The sequence below is a fragment of the Petaurus breviceps genome, unplaced genomic scaffold, assembly GCF_028583685.1.
Source record: "Petaurus breviceps papuanus isolate PSGF00001 unplaced genomic scaffold, PetGlider_PUasm1.0 490, whole genome shotgun sequence".
Taxonomy (NCBI): domain Eukaryota; kingdom Metazoa; phylum Chordata; class Mammalia; order Diprotodontia; family Petauridae; genus Petaurus; species Petaurus breviceps.
Window position 1 is genome coordinate 13,766,864 of NW_027186352.1, and position 19,174 is coordinate 13,786,037.

Sequence of the window (19,174 nt, forward strand, 5' to 3'; positions counted from 1 at the left end):
GAGCGCGTCATCCTGTTCTTCCCCAGTGATTTGCTTGCTGGCGCCATTGAGAGCAGTGCCACGGAGGAGAGCTGAGGCAGGACAACATAAGCCCTCCCCTGAAAATAAGCCCTCTGGTGTTTTTCTTTCCAAAAAAATAATAAGACAGTGTCTTATTATCGGGGAAACACGGTATGTGTCTGAGGCCAGATTTGAACTCAGGCGCTCCTGACTCCAGGGCTGGTGCTCTATTCACTGTACCACCTAGCTGCCCCTCTTATTCCTTGACCTCATTAATCCTTGAGGATAGTCTTATGCTTTTTGAGGGGTGGAAAGGAGCCTGGCGGGTGTGGAGTCCATGTCGTTCCTGTCTCCTCACTGAGCCCCCCACCCCTGCATCATAGATGAGGCATGTTAGAGACTGTCTGACCTCACTGCCATACTTCACTGAGCAAATGAAGGAGCAGACAGACAGAAGGTTTAAGTGACTGGCCAAGGGTCATATGGGGCAGAGCTGATACAACTCTGGTTTTGTGCCAGAGAAATGCTGATGTTGGAGGAAAGTGTGGACTCTGGCTTGCTAGAAATGAGTTTTCTTTGGGGGCAATGTGGAGGAGTCATCAGGGAGAAGAGCTGAAAGGAGAACACAGGCCTTTGGGGGGAGTTCACCTTGCGTGGGGGAGCTCAAAGCCTCCTTCCAGCTTGGAAACATGCCCTGCTTGGCTCTGAGCCCCCAGTAGGCCTGTGCCTTCCAGCCCTAAGCTCTCTGACCTGTTGAAGTGACCCACACTGCAGCCGCTCTTAGAAAAGCTGCCGGGGAGAGGTGGAAGACGGGGAGGAGGGGAAGGGTCAGAGAGAACTGACCAGGGCTTTGTGCCTGGGAAAGAAAGCCCGATTCAGGCGGAGTTCTGGGAGTGGGAGAATAAGCCCTTGGAATGGAGGAGGTGCTCCCTGGAAGGCCCAGGCTGCCCTCGGTTGGGGAAGTAGGAGACAAATGCTGTTCTGTCCCATCTCTGCTTGCAGAATTGTAGACCCTCGCCTACAGGAGAGCTTTGCTGATTCCTTGGTTATATGATTCCCCCTCCACAATTATTGTGTGTTTACTTTGTACATAGCTATTTACTTCCTCTGTGGGCAGAACATCAACTCCCTGAGGGGTAAGACGAGGTCCATAGATGGAGAGATGAATAGAGTTTTAATTAGATGGTTATCCTGTGTCAAGCGCTGTGCAGAGTGCAGGGAAGGGGTCTGCAAATGCCAGCAAAAAAGGTAAGCCCTGTCCTCGGTGAACCTGCATCCTGTGAAATCCTGATGCAGATACTCGTGTATGAATGGATGGAGTTGGGAAGACCTGAGTTTGAATCCTGCCTTCCATACTTACTGTTGGTATGACCCTGGGAAAGTCACGTAAACTGCTTCCAGTCTCAGTTTCTTCACCTGTAAAATAGGGACAACAGTTACCTGAGAGTGTTGTTGTGAGGCTTATGTTAGAGAATGTCTGTGAAGAGCTTTGTAAACCATAAAGAATTACCTGAACAATACAGCTTTGTTGACTTGCTTATTTGTTTTAGTCATGTCTGGCTTTTTGTGACTCCATTTGGAGATACTGCAGCAGTCTGCCATTTCCTCACTTTACAGATGAGGAAACTGAGGTAAACAGAGTTAAGAGACTTGCCCAGGGTCACACAGCTAGCAAGTGTCTGAGGCCAGATTTGAGCCCATGAAGACGAGTCTTCCTCTGAGGTCTGACTCTTATCTCCAAGCCTCTCAATGGATGGACAGAGATGTTAAAGCAGTAGCCTCTGGGTCCAGTGATGGCCCCTACACAGATTCCACGCTTCACCTGGGTTTGGGTTGGCTAAACCTTAGTGATGCTAGGCTTTGTCGGTGTGTCTGGCTTCCCCTTCAGCTTAGAGAAAGCAATCAGTCAGACCCTTATGTTCCAGGATCATATGAGTGGAGATGAAAAAAGTCAGTCAACAGAAGGGATTGGCTGATGGGCAGGGAGGGTTGGGGGAGGCAGGAGTGCCATTGGAGTCAGGGAGAACTCCTGGGGAAGTGGCCTGGGGGGAGGGAGCTCATGCCAGGGATGGCCCCAGAGGCAGGGGAGAGTGGGATAAGCCCAAAGAGAGTCTGACAGTCCTCTGTGGTCAGGACATAAGAGTCCCATGGCCCAGGGGGCCTAGGATGCTGGGATGGGAAGCCTTGAATGTTGACATCAGGATGTGGCATCTTAGCTTCTAGATAACGGGGGGCCAGTGCCTTCCCGGCTCCCTCAGCCTCCTCCCTCTTTGATGAGAGGGTGGAGCGTTGACTCCCAAAGCTTTCCAGACCTCCCAGCTCACTGTCCACTTTACAATGGGTGCTTCTGTGTGGTTGGAATTCCAGGGAACAAGATGCCCTCAGATTGGAGATCCCCATCCTTGAGGGCAGGGACTGGCTTTTTTTGTAAGGGCTTAGCACAAAGCCTGACTCATAGTAGGTGCTTAATGAATATTGAATTGAATTTTTGAGTAGGAGGGTGAAATCTTTGGCATTTGTGTGCAATATGGGTAGAAGCAGTGGGGAGAGAGGACACTGGGAGACCAGTCACCCAGGTGAGCCTTGATGGGCTGAGTTACAGAGGTGAGAGTGCCAAGTACTTGCTGTGAGAGCCATTGTGATGGTAGAATCAGTGAGACTTACCAGCTGACTGAGTGGATGGTGAGAAGGTCAAAAAGTCATTCAGTAGTCAGTAAGCACTTATTAACACCTACTGTATGCCAAACACTGAGTAAGCACCCACTGTGTCCCAGGCAGTATGCTGGGAATACACAAAGGAGCTCCCAGTCTCGAAGGTGGAGAGGAGACCTGCATGTGACTAGGTACCAAGAGAATTGCAGGTGACCTGTATGTTGAGAGCTTCCCTGTCTGAGTGGGTAGAAAGGCCCATCCACAGAAACAGGAAATGGAGAGCAGGCCCTCCTAGGGGCTTGGGGGCAAATGATGAATTTCTTTTTGGCCGCTTGAGGGTGCTGGTGGGACAGAGAGGTGGGGCAGGCAGTGGCAGGTTCTAGGTTGGAGCTAGGAGGGGAAGGTCAAGGTGGAGAAAGTAGTCTTGGGAGGCTTGGCCCTAGAGGGGTTACTGTAAAGCCGGGGAGTAAATGGGATCCCTGAGGGAGAGGAGCCAGCCAAAGGCTGGTCGATGGGAGACTGAGCTGAAAGGCCCGTTGGCCTCCTCCAGATCAAATCTGCTGCCGCAAGCTCTGCAGAACTCCCCAGGAACCAGATTAAAATGTAATTGGGAGATGTTGAGCAACACGAATAAAGATGCAATATGGACGATGGGAATCTGGGGTTCTCTGAGTCAGTAGGTCCTCTTCTGTTTGAGTTTGATAGGGCTGGTCCTTCCCAGCATGGGAGTCGGGATCTGGGGGCCGTGACCCCAACTCCGCTGCTGCTGCTTTGGATGTCAGCCAAGCCTGGGCCTGGATTTCTCTCTGGGAAAAGATCTCTTGTAGAGGCTTCTGTGTGTCTGTGGGCATGTCTCTGCCGCCCCCCCCCCCCCCAGGCCCCTGCTTCCTCACCTGTGAAACGAGGGTTTGGTGTCTGAGGGTTCTTATTTCTAGATCTAAAAATACTATCTATTATCCTATAAACATCACATTTATAATAAATAACAAATGTAGCATTACATTTATAATATATGATTTGATGTATATATTGTGTATAATTATATAGAAATATAGAAATTATATATAGAAATGTCATTTGTAATAACATAACATAAATATGATACAAATACTATTTGTTATAAATGATAATAATATTTATGTAGAACTTTAAAGTTTGTATAGCACATCCTGGGGCAGCCAGAAGGCTCAGTTGTTAGAGAATTCTGCCTGCAGTCAGGAAGATCTGAGCTCAAATCCAGCCTCAGATACTGACTAGCTGTGTGACCCTGGTGTAATGGGAATGCAAATTTGGAAGATCTTCCCTGCCCCTAGGCTAAAATGCACTTGAAGCCTGGGGAGGGAGGCTTGTTTTTCAGTAGATACTTCTTGATTGGCCAGTGAGTCAATAAGGTTGTTACATTCTCTGAGCCAGGAGAAGGCTATATAAGCCCTGATGTGTAGCTTTGTTTTGGGGGCTCACTTTGAGAAGTGTTCTGTGATTTGATCTGTATTCTGGGAAGCCATTGTCCAGATTCCCCCGGCTTTGAAAAACCCAGATGTGGAAACCCAGATGTTGACTGGGTATGGATGTAATGGTTGGACAGTTTGGAAAGCTGTCTACTTGATCTGTTAATGTCTTGATAATTCTGTTTGTATATTCTGAAGTTTGGGGTGCTGACCTTTTTCCCCTGAACAAGGTAAAGGATATACATCTGACTGATTAAAGTGAGCTTGTTAACCCGTTTTGAGTTGCTTTCTTTAACAAAGCAGATCCAAGAACCTGTGTGAGCGGGCACCCTGGGGAGGCTTGGGGTGCTCGCTGCTACACCTGGGTAAGTCATTTCACCTTGCTTTCCTCAGTGTTCTCATCTGTAAAGTGAGCTGGAGAAAGAAAGGGCAAACCCCTCCAGGATCTTTACCAAGAAAACCCCAAACGGGGTCACCAAGAGTTGGACACAACTGAAAAACGAGCCAAGAAAAATAGCACAATAGTATTAACTCATTTTTCCTGGTGATGACCCATTTTACAGATGAGGAAATGGAGGCCCAAGAAGGATCACACAAAGGGTCCAAGGGACCGAGAAAGGGTTTACACTCAGTTTGTCCTGAATTCAGCACTCGTGCCCGGTGCATCCTGAAGGTCTGCTGGCTGGTGATGAGGCTGGCACTGCCATCTGTGGGGCCTCCTGGCCGCTGTCACGATGGAAGTGCTTCTGATGAGAAGATTCTGTGTACCTGGAGATGGGAAAGTTAGCCAAGGTGGCTGCGTCCTCCTGGAGAGGAGCATGGAAGCTTCTGGCTGGCTCACGCTCCCCAGGCAGCCCCGGGGCCCTCCGCGTGCACCCTCTTGGTGTCGGACTCAGTGAGGATGCCCGACGGGCATTGGCGCTCCCGCGGCTCCACTCCCTCCGGCTCTTGTGTCCATGCCCAACCGCGGAGACCATCCAGCCTTGTACCCCTGTGCCCTGCCTCACTGGGGCCAAGCCAAGTCTCACGACGGCCTTCAGCCAACTGGCCGCTGTCCTGAAGCAGCTGTGCTGAAGCTGGAGGTCAGCGAGGAAGCTGGAGCCTGCAGAATCTGCCGGGAAGACAAGGGGTTTGGGAGGCCCTCCCCTCCCCCCCTCCTCTCTGTCCCCTCCCCTTCCTTCCCTCCCCTCCTCCCCCCTCCCCTCCCTTCCCTTCCCTCTTTTCCCCCTTCCCCAAACCTCAAGTCCCACAGTTTGTGCCGAGCACACGCTCCCCTCCAGCTGGAGCTGAGGCCTCGTGCTCCCATTCTGAATCTAGGCCAGGATTCTCAGTTTCTGTGGTTTGATAACGCATGGACATCATCTGTCTCCTTTTTGGAAAAGTTTTGTTTCTAATACATTCAGGCACCATTGCCTTGGCTCAGGCAGTCAGCCCCTGAGGCCACACCGGGAAGAGTCTATTTCTGGAAACCTGTAACTAAAGGAATTTGAAATCTATTGGAACTGGGGGGTCGAGGAGGACCTGCTATGAAAAAGCGGGGGCCCTATTTTAATTGTAAAAATATGGAAATGCCCATTTGGCGCTTCGGTATTTCATTTCATCTATGTGGAGACATACACAGTTACACACGTGTATACATATAAATGCATCCGCACAGAAGGGGTTTGTGCAAGGTCACACAAGCCCTGTCAGGTAGGATCTGAACAGGGCCTCTGACCTCAGAGCCTTTGAAATTGGTCATCTCTTTGTCTTATAGGATAGAGGTAAACCTTCCCTGGAGTTTGGAACCAAGATCACATTATTATCATGAATAATGCTAATGATCATAATATGTTATATAATTACAATAAACAGCAATTAAGTGATTGATATTATCACGTCAATATGTCGAGTATCCCTGGAGCTGGCTTGGGAGGAATTTCTTCCAGAAAGGCAGAAGTGGTTTGCATTAGCAGATAGAGTTAGGTTATCGGGTAATCTTAAGACCCTCTCTAGAGCTCACAGAGAGAACTTCAGTAATTGACCCTTGTTTGCCTAGTGGGTAAGTGTCTAAGGTGGGACTTGAACTCAGGTCTTCCTGTCCTCCATAAACAACAAAACAAACGAACACATTGTAGAGTGAAATCCCAAGGTAGGCCTTAAGTTCCAAACTACTTTCATATAGTGTCAGATACTTAAGGGCAGCTAGGTGGTGAAGTGGTCTGAAGTCAGGAAGGCCTGAGTTCAAATTCTGCCTCAGACACTAATTAGCTGTGTGACCCGGGCAAGTCACTTCACTCTGTTTCCTCATCTCTAAAACGAGCTAGAGAAGGAAATGGCAAAGTATCCCAGTATCTCTGCCAAGAAAACCTCAAATGGGCTTGTGAAGGGTCAGACACAATGGGAAAATGACTGGACGAGAATAAATGGAAAGATATTTAAGCTTTATCTGTATAATAGTAATAATCATAATAAAACAGCAAATAAAATGAAGAAATAAAAAATAAAATGAAAACAAAATACACTATTATCTAATATATGATGATAAAAAAGTAAAAGAAAAGCTCAGTGGTTTCTTTGGGCTCTTTTCTGGTCAGAGACTTAGACAGTCTTGTGCTGTGTTTTGTATGGCTGTGCCCGCCGCCGTGCTGTCTGCCCAGTTTGGCTTTCTTCCAGGATATCTCCGCTTCAGTAGACAGAAGCTACTTTGGGGTGAGAGATGTCTTATTCTTTGTCTCAGTTTTCCTGCTGTAAGCCCATACCCGGGGTTTAAGGAACACATGCAGAACCGTGTACACATCTCTGTGTTTCCTTAGACCCTGCATATTTGTCCTTTTCATGGGATGATTAATATCCCATTGCTCTAGTATGCTGCAGATTTCATTCATCCAGCCCTCATCCTTGTGTTTTGTCCATTACAAGTAAAGCAGAGAATTAATTTTCATATATATGGAACCTTTTTTTCCCCTTTGAATAGTGTCTGTAGGAAAGAGTGGCAACATTGGGATCAACATTGGGTCACAGTTCCACCAACAATGTAGTAGCGTTTCAGTTTCTTCCTGGTCTTGCGTATATAGAATTTTGTAATTTTTGACCATCTTTGTGAGATCATCTTCGTTGCTTCAGTGTATCCATTCCCTCGGATTTAGGGTTGCAGTAAGGGTCAGTGGGTCATCCCTCTGCTGGTTGGGACTGACCCACACGTCCTCCTTCTGTAGGATTCTCGTCCACTGTTTGACCTAACACAAATCCTCCATGCGAGATTGACCCAACATTCTGGAGAACTGCCAGTGGTTCTCTTCATATTCTGTGAGGACCAGGATAGCCTTTGGCCTGTCCATCTCTCAGGCCACTACATGACTGTCCTGCCTCCTTTCCTAACCATATTTTCTGAATGATGTTCCTTATATACAAATTATGACTTTGCACATACAAAATGACACCCTATGGCACTCTTGCTTTGGTTGAGTCAGCAATGGGGAGCCCTGGAAGGAGTGTTGGAGATTAGCCTGATCCTTGGGTCTAGGAGTGTCTTGGAGGGAAGAGAGAGTAGGGGCAGGCAACCAGCTAAACTCTTTGTGCCTTCTGGACCACAGAGAACGAAGGCCTGAACATACATGGATGTACCAGTGGAGAGAGGGCTTGGATGAAGAGACAGTCTGACTTTGGAGGGCAGTGAGTCTCCTTGGTGCCTGAAATAATGTCTTCTGGATAACGTTCACAATGTGTGTGTGCACCCATGGTGTAGTGGAAGCAATGCTGCCTTTGGAGTCAAAGGCCCTGGTGTGGAACACGTGCTGGGCAGCTCATTTCATTGTCCTGGGCCTTGTCATCATGTCACCTTGAGTGTCAGTCCACCTTGAAATATGGCGCTCATTGTAAAGGAAGTTTTTCCTGACATTTAATAGAGATCTGCCTCTTCTCGCTTCTGCCCACCACTCCTGGTTCTGCCCTTTGGGGGCCGATGTCTTAACAAGGACATGGCTTGGATGTATGAAAACCTCATCACGTATGTCTCACCCTGCCCCACTTTTCTTCTCTAGGCAAAGTAAAATCCATTTGTTCAGTCATTTCAGTCTTCATGACCCTATTTGGATTTTTTTTTTTTTTTGCAAAGATACTGGAGTGGGTTTTGGGGCCATTTTCTTCTCCAGCTCATTTTACAGATGATGAAACTGAGGCAAACTGGGTGAAATGACTTGCCCAGGGTCACACAGCTAGTAAGTGTCTGAGGCCACATTTGAATTCATGAAGATGAATTCTGTCCATTCTATCCACTGTACCAACTAGCTACTATTGTTTCTTTTCAATACATTTTCATTGATGTTTTTTATTTCTTACATCACTATAATATCCAGTATATCTCTCCCCCTCCTCCTCCCTATTTCCATCCCATATAACAAATAGTATTGTGTTGTTGTTTTTTTAGAGAGAGAAAGAACAGCACAACAGATTGATATATGTGTGACCCCTGTGGGCCTCCCACCTCCACCGAGGGATAAGGTGGGGGCGTCTGTGTGCCTCTTTATTCTTATCCCTCTTGCTTTTAAAATAATTAAATTACTTTTGACTTTTTGGTGTCTATCTCCTTCCATCTCCATTGTCATAGTTACTGTATGATGTTTTCTCCTCTCAGCTCACCTCACTCTGCATCAGTTTATGGAGATCTTCTTAGGCTTCTCTCTTCATCACACATATCATTTCTTATAACCAGTACAATATTTCAGTTCATGCATGAGCTATGGTTTGTTTCTGGAGAAGGAAATGGTGAACCACTTCAGTATCTTTGCCAAGAAAACTCATGGACAAATCCATGGGCTCATATAGAGTCAGACATGATTGAAAGACTGAACAACAGCAAACCACAATTTCTGTTTGTTTTTTTTAAATTTTATTTTAGACTCAGATGCCAGAACACAAATACACGATAGAGAAAAGAAGCAGACAGATATTATAAACTTAAATATTAGAGCTTAAATACAGAGTTAGAAGGAAAAAAAAATGTTGTGTCCATAGCAGAACATGAGAGGATTCAGAATGTGATAAATTTTCGTTTCAAGAAAGCCTGTATAATAAATAATACTCATGTTGAGAATTGCCCATCTTGGTTTTGCTTCCTTGTGAGTTTTCTTTTGTTCTTTGCTGTGCACTTTTTTACTTTGTTCTTTTTCCCCTCCCTCCACCCCAGACACCAAACTACATTTGTTTGTCAATTTTTTTTTTAAAGCCACACTGATTCAAAGATAAGGGCTGACTGACTCTAGTCCTACTTACAGAACTGTTGTCACCTTGAGGGAGGCATTTCAGAGAGGGTGTGGAGAGAATTCTGGGCCTGTAGTTCAAGTCCAGCCTCAGACACTTCCTAGCTGTGGGACCTAGCTAGGTAAGCCATTAACCTCCATCACCAACTATAAAATGGGCATCAAAACATCACCTCCCTCAAACTACATTTCTAAGCTGATAAACTTCTCCTTTGTTTCCAATTCTTAGCTATCCCAAAAAATACTTCTATAAATATTTTGCTATTATATGGGGACTTTTCCTTATCAATAGCTTCCTTGGGGTGTAAGCCCAGCAGGGAGTTTCTGGTCCTAAGGACGTGGATGTTTTAATCACATTATTTGCATAATTCCAAATTGCTTTTCAAAAGCTTCATTTCACAGCTTCACCAACCATGTATTTGTTTATCGTGTGTTTTTCAATGTGTTTATCATTCTGCACCCTCTCCAATACTGACTGTTGCTGTTTTTTGTCATTTTTGCCAGTTTACAGAATGTGAAGTGCAGCCTCAGGGTTGTTTGGATTTGAGTTTCTGTTATGAGGTCCAAGGCAGTGTGGTCACATGGCCTCAGAGGTCTGGCTCAGACAGGCGCGGGGGTCTGATGCCATTTCTCCTTGTGGCTCTTGATTTCCACCATGTTATCTCATCCTCCGGACGGTGACATCCTTGAGGTCTGAGACACCAGCAGTTGAGGATGGAGGTGACCGGGCTTTCCATGGGGGGTGTTGGGGAATCACCCTGTTGTGTTGGTGTAGTCCAGACAGTAACGTCCACCTCGTTGTGGTATCCTGGGGGCCTGGAGGGTGAGCCTCTAAAGGCTGAAGAAGGAGAGCAGCTGGGAAGCTGGACCAGTGGTCATTGAGCAGGGGTCGGTAGGAAAGCGTCCTGTCCCCCAGCGGAGGAAACCAAAGGTGCCACTTCCGAGTGACTTCCCAGGGTCAGGCAAGCAACTAATCATTTACTGATGGGAATGAATGACCCTAAGATGGGGTGGAAGATTTACAGATAAACTAATGGCTAAGGGAAAGAAGGAAACAGGCATTTATCATATGCCTACTGTGTGCTGGGCACTGTGCTAAACCCTTTACAAACAAATCTCATCTGATCCTCACAGCAGGTAGGTGATGTTTTGGTGCCCGTTTTATAGTTGGTGAAAACTGAGGCAGATGGAGGTTAGTGGCTTACCTAGCTAGGTCCCATAGCTAGGAAGTGTCTGAGGCTGGATTTGAACTCCAGGCCCAGGGCTCTCTCCACACCATCTCAGAAATGTCTCCCTCAAGGTGACAACAGTTCTGTAAGTGGGACTGTAGTCAGTCAGCCCTTTCCCTTGAATCAGTGTGGCTTTTAAAAAAAACTTGACACTTGAAAAGAATTTTAGTGGTTGGTAGATGAGTCACCTGAAGGCATGACTCAAAGGAAGCCATTTACCCATCATGACCCTTTGCCCCTTAAAGGGAAGTGTGACCAAGTGCTTGCAATTCCATCCGCCCTTGTCATCCCACATCCCCTTTCTCCTTTCCTGCTTTCTCTGTTCTTGACAATGTTGCCTTGTGCTGCTTTCTCTGGGGACCTTTCAGATGGTTTCTTCTAGATTGTGTTTATGTAACTGCCAGATACATTAGGGTGGGGTTTAAAAAAAATACCTTTAAACATTTTGTTTTCAGTGAACAAACATTTATTTTCTGCCTTTCCAAGTGTGACCTCCACCTCCACACTCTTCCTCTTACATTAAGGGTTAAAAGCAGAGCCTTCCTGTTAAGAATGGACTAAAAGTCTAGGGCCCTTTGAGTAGGCATGGCGAGGTGGGGCAGGTCTCTGAGTCTGGTGGCTCAACTCAGTGATGATAAGAAGACAGAAAGGAAAAATCCCTGCCTTCTAGGAGCTTATATTCTACTCCATTAATGAGAGATCTCTTTTTGCTTGATACCCTTTATCATTACCAGTCAATCAACAAACATTTATTAACCCCCTCCCTGGCTGGGTGTTGGGGTTACGTGGACAAAAATGAGGCAGCCCACTCCCATACATTCTCATGGAGCAGGCAGATGCACACATATATAGGTCGATAATAGTGATGAGATTGGAATTATATACAGTGTAACCTGAGGAGGGGAAGGGACAGGGACAGGCCTCCTGCTGAAGGGGATGCTTGAGCTGAGCCTTGAAGGCATCCAAGCCTTCCCAGAGTTGAGATGCAGCGAGAGGATGTGGAAGGTGTGTCCTGCTAGTGAGCTCTCAGAAGGGGAAGGAAGCTGGCGTTCGGAGTTGGGCATTGCGGTAAAATCTCATCTTTTCACTTGCACTCGTGCTTGCGCCCCTTTCCCAAACTCTCTGAACTATGAACCAGCAGTAACCATGCTGAAGTTATGCCACCTCAGACAGTGCTACCATCAGTATTTTGGTGTATAGAGGACCTCTCTTTCTCTTGGGTTTCTTTGAGGAATTTGCCTGCCAGTGGCATCTCTGGGTCAGAGAGTATGGATGTCACTTCCTTTGTATGATTCGGAGCTGCAAATGCTGCCCCTCCAACAAAGCATTCACATGCCTGGCTGTCCACAACCCGACATCTTCCCCATCTTTTGTCGTCTTTCATGATTTGCTACCAACCTCTCATTTTACAGATAAGGAACCTGAGTCTGGGAGCACTTCACTGATTTGCCCAATATCCCAGAGGTATATTACAGCTAGATTTGAATCCAGGTCATCTGACTTCAAATCCTTTGCTCCTAACAATTCTGCCTCCTCTCTTGGGTGATTGTGTTATTGATATATTAAGTGACATGGTTGTTCAATTACTTAATCTGTTTATTTATCTCAGGCAATTGGGGTTAAGTGACTTGCCCAGGGTCACACATGTAGTAAGTGTCTGAGGCTGGATTTGAACTCAGGTCCTCCTGAGTTCAGGACTGGTGTTCTATCCACGGCAGCACTTATTATCTTATATAGTACTCATGATAGTAGTTGACATTCAGACCCTTTTGCAAAGTGCTTATGTTCTCATTTGGGTAGGTCTCATATTCATTCTCTGCATCAGATATTACAGTATTATCCCCATTTTACAGAGGAGAAAACTGACATGCCAGCTGAGGCTTGACCAGCATCCCCCAGCTAGGAAGCATGAGGCAGCATTTGAACTGGGGTCTCCCTGACTCCAGATCCATCCATCTCTCCAGTTTTTCCCCCATGCTGCTGCTGTCCTAGTGAGTTTTAGTGTTAAGCTCTCTTTGGTTCCAGCTGTGGTGGTCATTGCGAAGAAGAAGGCAGCTTTAAAAACAATCACAATAAACAAGCCGTCTGTTGTAGGAGCCTCTCAGTGTGCCTGGAAAAGGGGGAGAGAGTGTCACTCTGTCAGAGTGAGCTGACTGTCTCCTCTGGGAGGTTTGGTTTTAGGGTTAGTAGCTTTCTGAAAGTCTGGTGGTCATTTGAAGCAGAGCATGGCATCAGGGCTAGAGGGGCAGCCTTAGAGTCTGAAGACCTTGGTTCAGATCCTGTCTCTGATCCTCACCAGTTACATGACCCTGTACAAGTCACTTTTCCCTTCTCTAGGACTAGCACTGCTAGAAGAGTTGTCTATATCCATGGAGAGAGTTTCCATGCTGAGAGCTCTTAATTCTGAAGACATCCCAGGTTTGGACCAACAGCCCAAAGCCAAGCCTTTTCTTTCTCATTTTTCCATGAGATTTAGGAAGAAGGGCAGCTATTTGGTGGGGTGTGTAGAGCTCCAGGCCTGCAGTCAGGAAGACTCATCTTTGTAAGCTCAGCTCTGGCTTCAGACCCTTGCTAGCTGTGTGACCCTGAGTAAGGCACTTAACCTTCTGGGCCTCAGCTTCCTCCGCTGCAGAATGAAAGGGTTGGACTAGATGACCCTTTATATCTATGAGCCTAACCTTCCTGAGTCCCAGTTTCCTTATCTGAAAAATGGGTATAATAGACCCTTTCTTACAAGATTGATGTGAGGCTCAAAGGGTTTAGCAGATGTCACGTGTTTGGCAAACCTTAATCACGGTGTGAATAACTGTCAGACGTTATTGTCACTGACTGTGTTTCTGTGGGCATGTCTCTGAGCCTCGGTTTCCTGCTTTGCAAAATGAAGGCAATAACACCTCTAATGGGACCCTGCAGGTCAAGTGTTTTGCATCTCCTAAATGATTGTAAAAATGTGCACTCAGACAGCTGTTGTCACTATCTTTAGGTTGATACTAATTTAATTCAGTCAAGCAGACAGCATTTATTAAGCTCCTACTATGTTCCAGGCACTCTGCTAGACTCTGGAGTGCCAAGGACAGCCCTTGCCCTGAAGGATCCTTCATTTGGTCTCTCCTCCATTTTTGTCCAGATTGGCAGCACTTTCCGTGTTTTGTTCTGCACTGGGAAGCCTTGGATAGCCCGCGGTCACCTCCAGGAATCGGTGACGCCTTGGTTGGAGTGAACAAGAGAAAACCGAGGTAAGACCAGAGTCCAGGCAAGAGCTGGGCACAACATAGGTGCCCCCTGGGGCATGGCAAACCCAACTGGGGTCCATGAGTGTGATGGAAGACTGTTTGTAAGAAAGTATGACTGGAGAATTCAGAGAAGCTGAAAAGACTTCACCAAACTGATGCAGAGTAAATGGAAGCTGACCCAGGGAAACAGTGTAACAATGTAAACAGCACCAGCGAATGAAACTGAATGCTTTGGGATCTCTGAAGTCTGAACTTGGGTGCTGGATAAGAGTCCAGAGAGTTAATCTCCCTCCTTTCTTTGCACAAGGGTGGGGTGGGGTACGAGAGGACATTGTGGGTGGGGAGTTTTGCATTAAGCCAGCGGCACTGGGTAGGGGAGCAGATGGGAATACGGAGTTAAGAAGATGGTAGAATTAGACCTGGAAGTGCTGTTAGAGGTCATCATGTCCAGCCCCCTGCTTCTGCTAATGAGGAGACTGAGGTGGACTCCCCAGGGTTACAAGTTGGTAATTTTCTGAGGCAGGATTTGAATTCAGATCCTCTAGCACCATCTATGACCATCTAGTCTAATTTTATAGGTGTGGAAATCACTGAGTCCATCAGTGAACACTTATAAAGCATTTGCCATGGGCCAGGCACTGTGCTATGCCCTGGAAACCCAGAGAGGTCAAGCTATGTCTCAGAATCACACAGGTAGTGAGAAAGCCCCGTGTTCTCCTAGTCCAAGGCCAGTGCTTTTCCTGATGTGCCATAATACCTTTGATAGTTATGCTAATTAGTAAATTTAATAAAAAATATAAACGAGGAAATAGATAACAAAAATTTGAGTAAAAGAAAGAAATCCATACAATATAATCACTCCTGTTCGAGAAACTGGTGCTCCTAACCTGCCTTCCCCCCAGCCCCATTTCAGTGCTTGCTGCTTTCCTGCCTGGACCTTGGGGTGGGGGGTGAGGGGCTGATCCTCTTCCTTCCTCTGTGATGTACCTTCTAAGTGACAAACCATTTCCTTGAGTTGGCCAAATCTGAGTCTGTTTGATTTTCTTTCGCCCTTTGCGTGATCTGCTGATGTTTCTTGCTGCTAAGTGCCAGAGGAAGTCAGGGTGGGGATTGTGTGTTCGAGTGAGGGCAGCTCCCAAGGATGAGGCCAGACATAGGCAGGCCTTGGCTTGGAAGATTTGCTTTCCCAGGAGCTTTAAAAACTGTCCTTTCTCCTGACAGCAGATTCGTGCCTACTTCAAAGTGATCCTCCTGTTCCCTTTCACAAGACTCTCAGTCTCTTTTGTTGGGGAGTCGGGGGGAGCGTTTGAACTTAGCCCTCACATCACCACTCACAGAACCCTTTGTCTTATCATGGGACCTGGAAGAAGTGGCTCTGCAAACTTGTCTTTCCCCTCTCCCCAGCACTGCCCCCCAAAAGCTGGAAGCCATGTTGGCTCTTCTCCCCCTAGGTCACTTCTCTTGAGAAGATATTGGAGCAGTGACATGGCCTTACCTACTAGAACCAGAATTTGGGTTTTTTGTGTGTCTAGACTTGTGACTTTGCTGATGTAGAAAATACCTTCCATTCATTTGCATTGGCAACTATTCTGGGATACTGAGAGATGAATCAGCTTGCCCAGGGTTACCCAGCTGGTATGTACCAGAGGCAAAACTCAAAACACAGGCTTTTCTGACTTTGGGATTGTGTCCTGTCCCCTTGATATCCAGCATCTCAGACCCATATATACCTATTAAGTCTGGAACAATATCCTCAGCTCAGTGAATTAAAAGCAGGAAAGTGAGCAGATCAGACTCATTTGTACTACAGTGTGAAGTACTGACAGTCTGGTCTGGGATATTTGTATTTTAAAGCAGGGACTGGTTAAAGCTTAGGAGTGAATCTTTGAATGGTAGGATTTCAGCTGAGGTGAGACAAGATGGGGAAGATGCCACACTAAGTGAGGATAGAGAAGTTATTTAGTGGGGAGGCAGCCCCCCCTATTCCTTAACTTAGCATGGTTTCTTGCTTTTACATACCCTCAAGATGGTCCCTCCTCTCTACCTTGGATCTGTAAGCTTTCGATAAATTCTGTGCAGGTTTGGCATTTTGTCTACATCTTGGCTGGACCTAGGCTAGCTCCTGAGAGCTTAATTGAGCCTCTTTCTTGAGTGCTGGACTAGCCAGCCCATGTCCTTGTGCAGGTACCTACCTCCCCTCCCCTCCTTTTTTAGCTCCCTTTTATGTGTGGTCTTTCCCTACTAGAATAAAAGTTCCCTGAGGGCAGGGACGGTTTTTACTTGTATTTGTTTTCTTTGTGGCAGCTAGGTGGCACAGGGGAGAAAGTGCTATTCCTGTAGTCAGGAAGACACAACTGAAAGTAACTGAACAACAGATATTCCCAGTGCTTTGTGGCCTGTAGTAATTGTACTGGCTGTCTATCTTTCTGTCTGTCTAACTGTCCACCCACTCATCTGTCCATTCATCCATTTGTTCTATATTCTACTGAGTCTCCATGTATATTTGCTGAAGTCAGTCATGGATAAGCTCAATGGAGTTTTTCTTTCCTCCTGTGTATGTTGAAGTTTCAGATAGCACAGGTGAGGTTACCAAGGCAGGAGATCGTCAATGTCATTCCCACCTGCATTACTCTTGGGCTCTTCCCTGCTGGGTTTCTTGGGCTATTTCCTCCCCTTAGACTGGAAATTAGTCTGATTGCTGGCTGATTTTCAAGCTTTTCCCATCCCAGAGTCCTGGCTCTTTGCCAGTCTCTAGTTTCCTTTGAATCCTTCACTTTTCTTGATGTCTTCATTCCTCCTTAGTATCTAGGTCAGGACGACCTCTTGTTATCATTTGTAGTTCAGGCTAGGATTGTCCTGTCAGTTAATTTCTCCTTTTTAGGAATTTTCTCCTCAAATGATAGAGCTATGAATCAACAAATAGAACAGATCATGGTTTTGGCTGACTTGGTATTGATTTCAGAGTTATTATTTCTTAAAGTCGTTTTCTGTTTTGTGAACCAAATGACTCCAGATGCCTTTAGCATCTGGATGGAGGGCATCCTTGTTCTTGGGAATCCTTGCCCCTCCTTGGTAGGGTAGTCTCCCCAAGTGCCTTTTTTTTTTTTTTGAGGTTAAGTAAAATACATTTTATTGTTTCTTTGAAGGTACTTCTCTAATACCCCAGAACTGTGATTTTAGGATGTACCATGTGACCACCCAATGTACTAAATCTGGCCTCTGTAATGATTAGAGGTTGGTCCTTGCTCTTCCCTCTGGGGTCCTTCAGAATAACTGGCATCTCTAGCCACATACCAGATACTTGAAAATCATTCTCACATCGCCTCAGTCTCCTTTTCTCCAGGTCAAACACCCACTGTTCCTTCTCCTGCCCTTGAATGACCCAGGGCTATTGGGAAGGGCTGGAGCCTTTGAAGAACCTAGTAAACAAAAGGGTGCTGATAGCCAGAGGCCAGAAGGACCTGTGTAGGCCTTTGGAACTTGTTTTCTGCTTGAAGCAATGTTAGAGAAGGTGGAAGGTTCCCTAGACAACCCACAAAAGCCTCTTTTAATTTAGGGTGGGGCAGGGTCTGCGTTCCAGGTCACCAGTTTCTTGCCAAGTATTTTTGTTACATTTTTCTCCGTAGCAGTTACATCTTCATCCCCAGACAGGGCTGCTGACCCTTGGGCTCCTCCCTTCAGACTGCCCCTGTTCCAAGGTCAGAGGGGAGGGAAGGAGGTCTGCTCAATAGATGCCCAGTGGAGCCAAACTCCTTCTAAAGGAGACTTTGGGGCCAACTTTTGTGACCTTGGTTTTAGCCTCACCTCAAGGTTGGGATTCTTCTCTAAAGCAACAGACCAACTTCTCCCCACTCCTTCCATCTTCCTTTTTTCTTGAAAGCTAAAATATTCTATTGCTGAAGTTTGAGACTGATTTGGATTGGAAGGAAATTTGTGAAGCCCTGTTTGGAGGCAGATGGGAAGTCTTGGGGCTTAGGTTCTGGTCCTAACTTTGCTGCTCTCTGTCTGTGTGGCTTGACTTGTGAAGTTCAGAGCGTGTTCCAGTTAGGACAAAAGACATGGGAAGAAGAATGGTAGAATTGGAAAATGGTGTGGTCCAGTGACTGGGTTGGGTCACAGGGCTCTAATCAAACTCACTTCAATTTAACAAGCATTTATTAAGCAATTTCTATGTGCTAAGTGTTAGAGACACACACACACACACACACACAAAAGTCCCTGCCCTCAAGGGAGCTTACATTCCACTGGGGATATATAGTCTAGAACAAAGAAGGAAAGATAGAGGGAGAGAGCCCAGCACCTGGAATCATAGCATACTTGGAAAGATTCTAAGAGGGCGAAGGTGAGGAGGGAGCACATACAGGCATGGGGTTCAGCCTTTGCAAAGGCGAGGAAGCAAGAGATTATATATTGAGTTAGAGTTGCAGTTTGGATAGAATATAAAGTGAGAGAAGGTAAATAATGTGAAAGGTCTAGAAAAGTAGGTGTAACTAGATTGAAGGCAGCTAGGTGGTGCTACCATGGATAGAACCCTGGACCCGGAATCAGGAAGACTCATCTTCATGAGTTCAAATCCAGCCTCAGACACTTCCTAGGCAGACCCTGGCAAAGTCACTTCACTGTGCTTGCCTCAGTTTCCCCATCTATAAAATGGGCAGGGGAAGGAAATGGCTAGCCACTCCAGCGTCTCTGGCAAGGACACCCCCAATGGGGTCACGGAGAGTTGGACACAGCTGAAATGATGGAACAATGAAAAGGGCTGGATTGTGGAGTGCTTAGAAGGAAACCAGGTGGACCCATGCTTCGTGTCAGTGATGCTTCCGTTAGCTTGGACCAATAGTTGGCTAAGATTGTGTTTTTAAATATCGCCAAATCTGTAGTTGACATTTAGTTGGTGTGTATTTTTATTTTATTTTATTTTTTTTGCTTTTAGGAGGACAGTTGGGGTTAAGTGACTTGCCCAAGGTCACACGGCTAGTTTTTGTGTTAAGTGTCTGAGGCTGGTGCATATTTTTATAAGATGAATTTGTAGGTTTTTTTTTTTCAAGGAACTTAAAAAACAAAAATTTAAAAACAGTGAATTCTGTCATTTTTACATAAATGGGTTTGTTCTTTTTTTTTTTAAACCTAGTTCAAAGCCACCTCAGAAATCCTTGATTTTTTTTTTTTCTCAAGACCTTAAGTTTCAGCATCAGGCGGATTTCTCAGAATAAACTCTCTAAAGAATCGGTGTCAAAGGACCCAGCTGAGAATAGTTGAAGTGGTTCAAAGCCTGAAGCAAGAAGGCTGGATTTAGGGCTCAGGGAGAGAGCCATCTTTGGTCTTCCAGCTTTGCTGACATTGTGTTGGGATGCCATGCTGCTGACTGGCAG

General features: G+C 46.1%; 1 protein-coding gene across 5 annotated transcripts in view; it reads left to right on the forward strand.

Moving 5' to 3' along the window:
• SGMS1 (sphingomyelin synthase 1) overlaps nt 1–19,174 on the forward strand; it is a 240,172-nt gene that overhangs the window by 61,361 nt on the left and 159,637 nt on the right. For 4 of the 5 annotated variants that reach the window (XM_069101800.1, XM_069101804.1, XM_069101799.1 and 1 more), the window contains one exon: nt 13,697–13,805. The exons of the other annotated variant lie outside the window; for it this stretch is intronic. The gene's annotated coding sequence lies outside the window, so the exon portion shown is untranslated. The remainder of the gene's footprint in view (nt 1–13,696; nt 13,806–19,174) is intronic. 5 annotated transcript variants of the gene reach the window in all.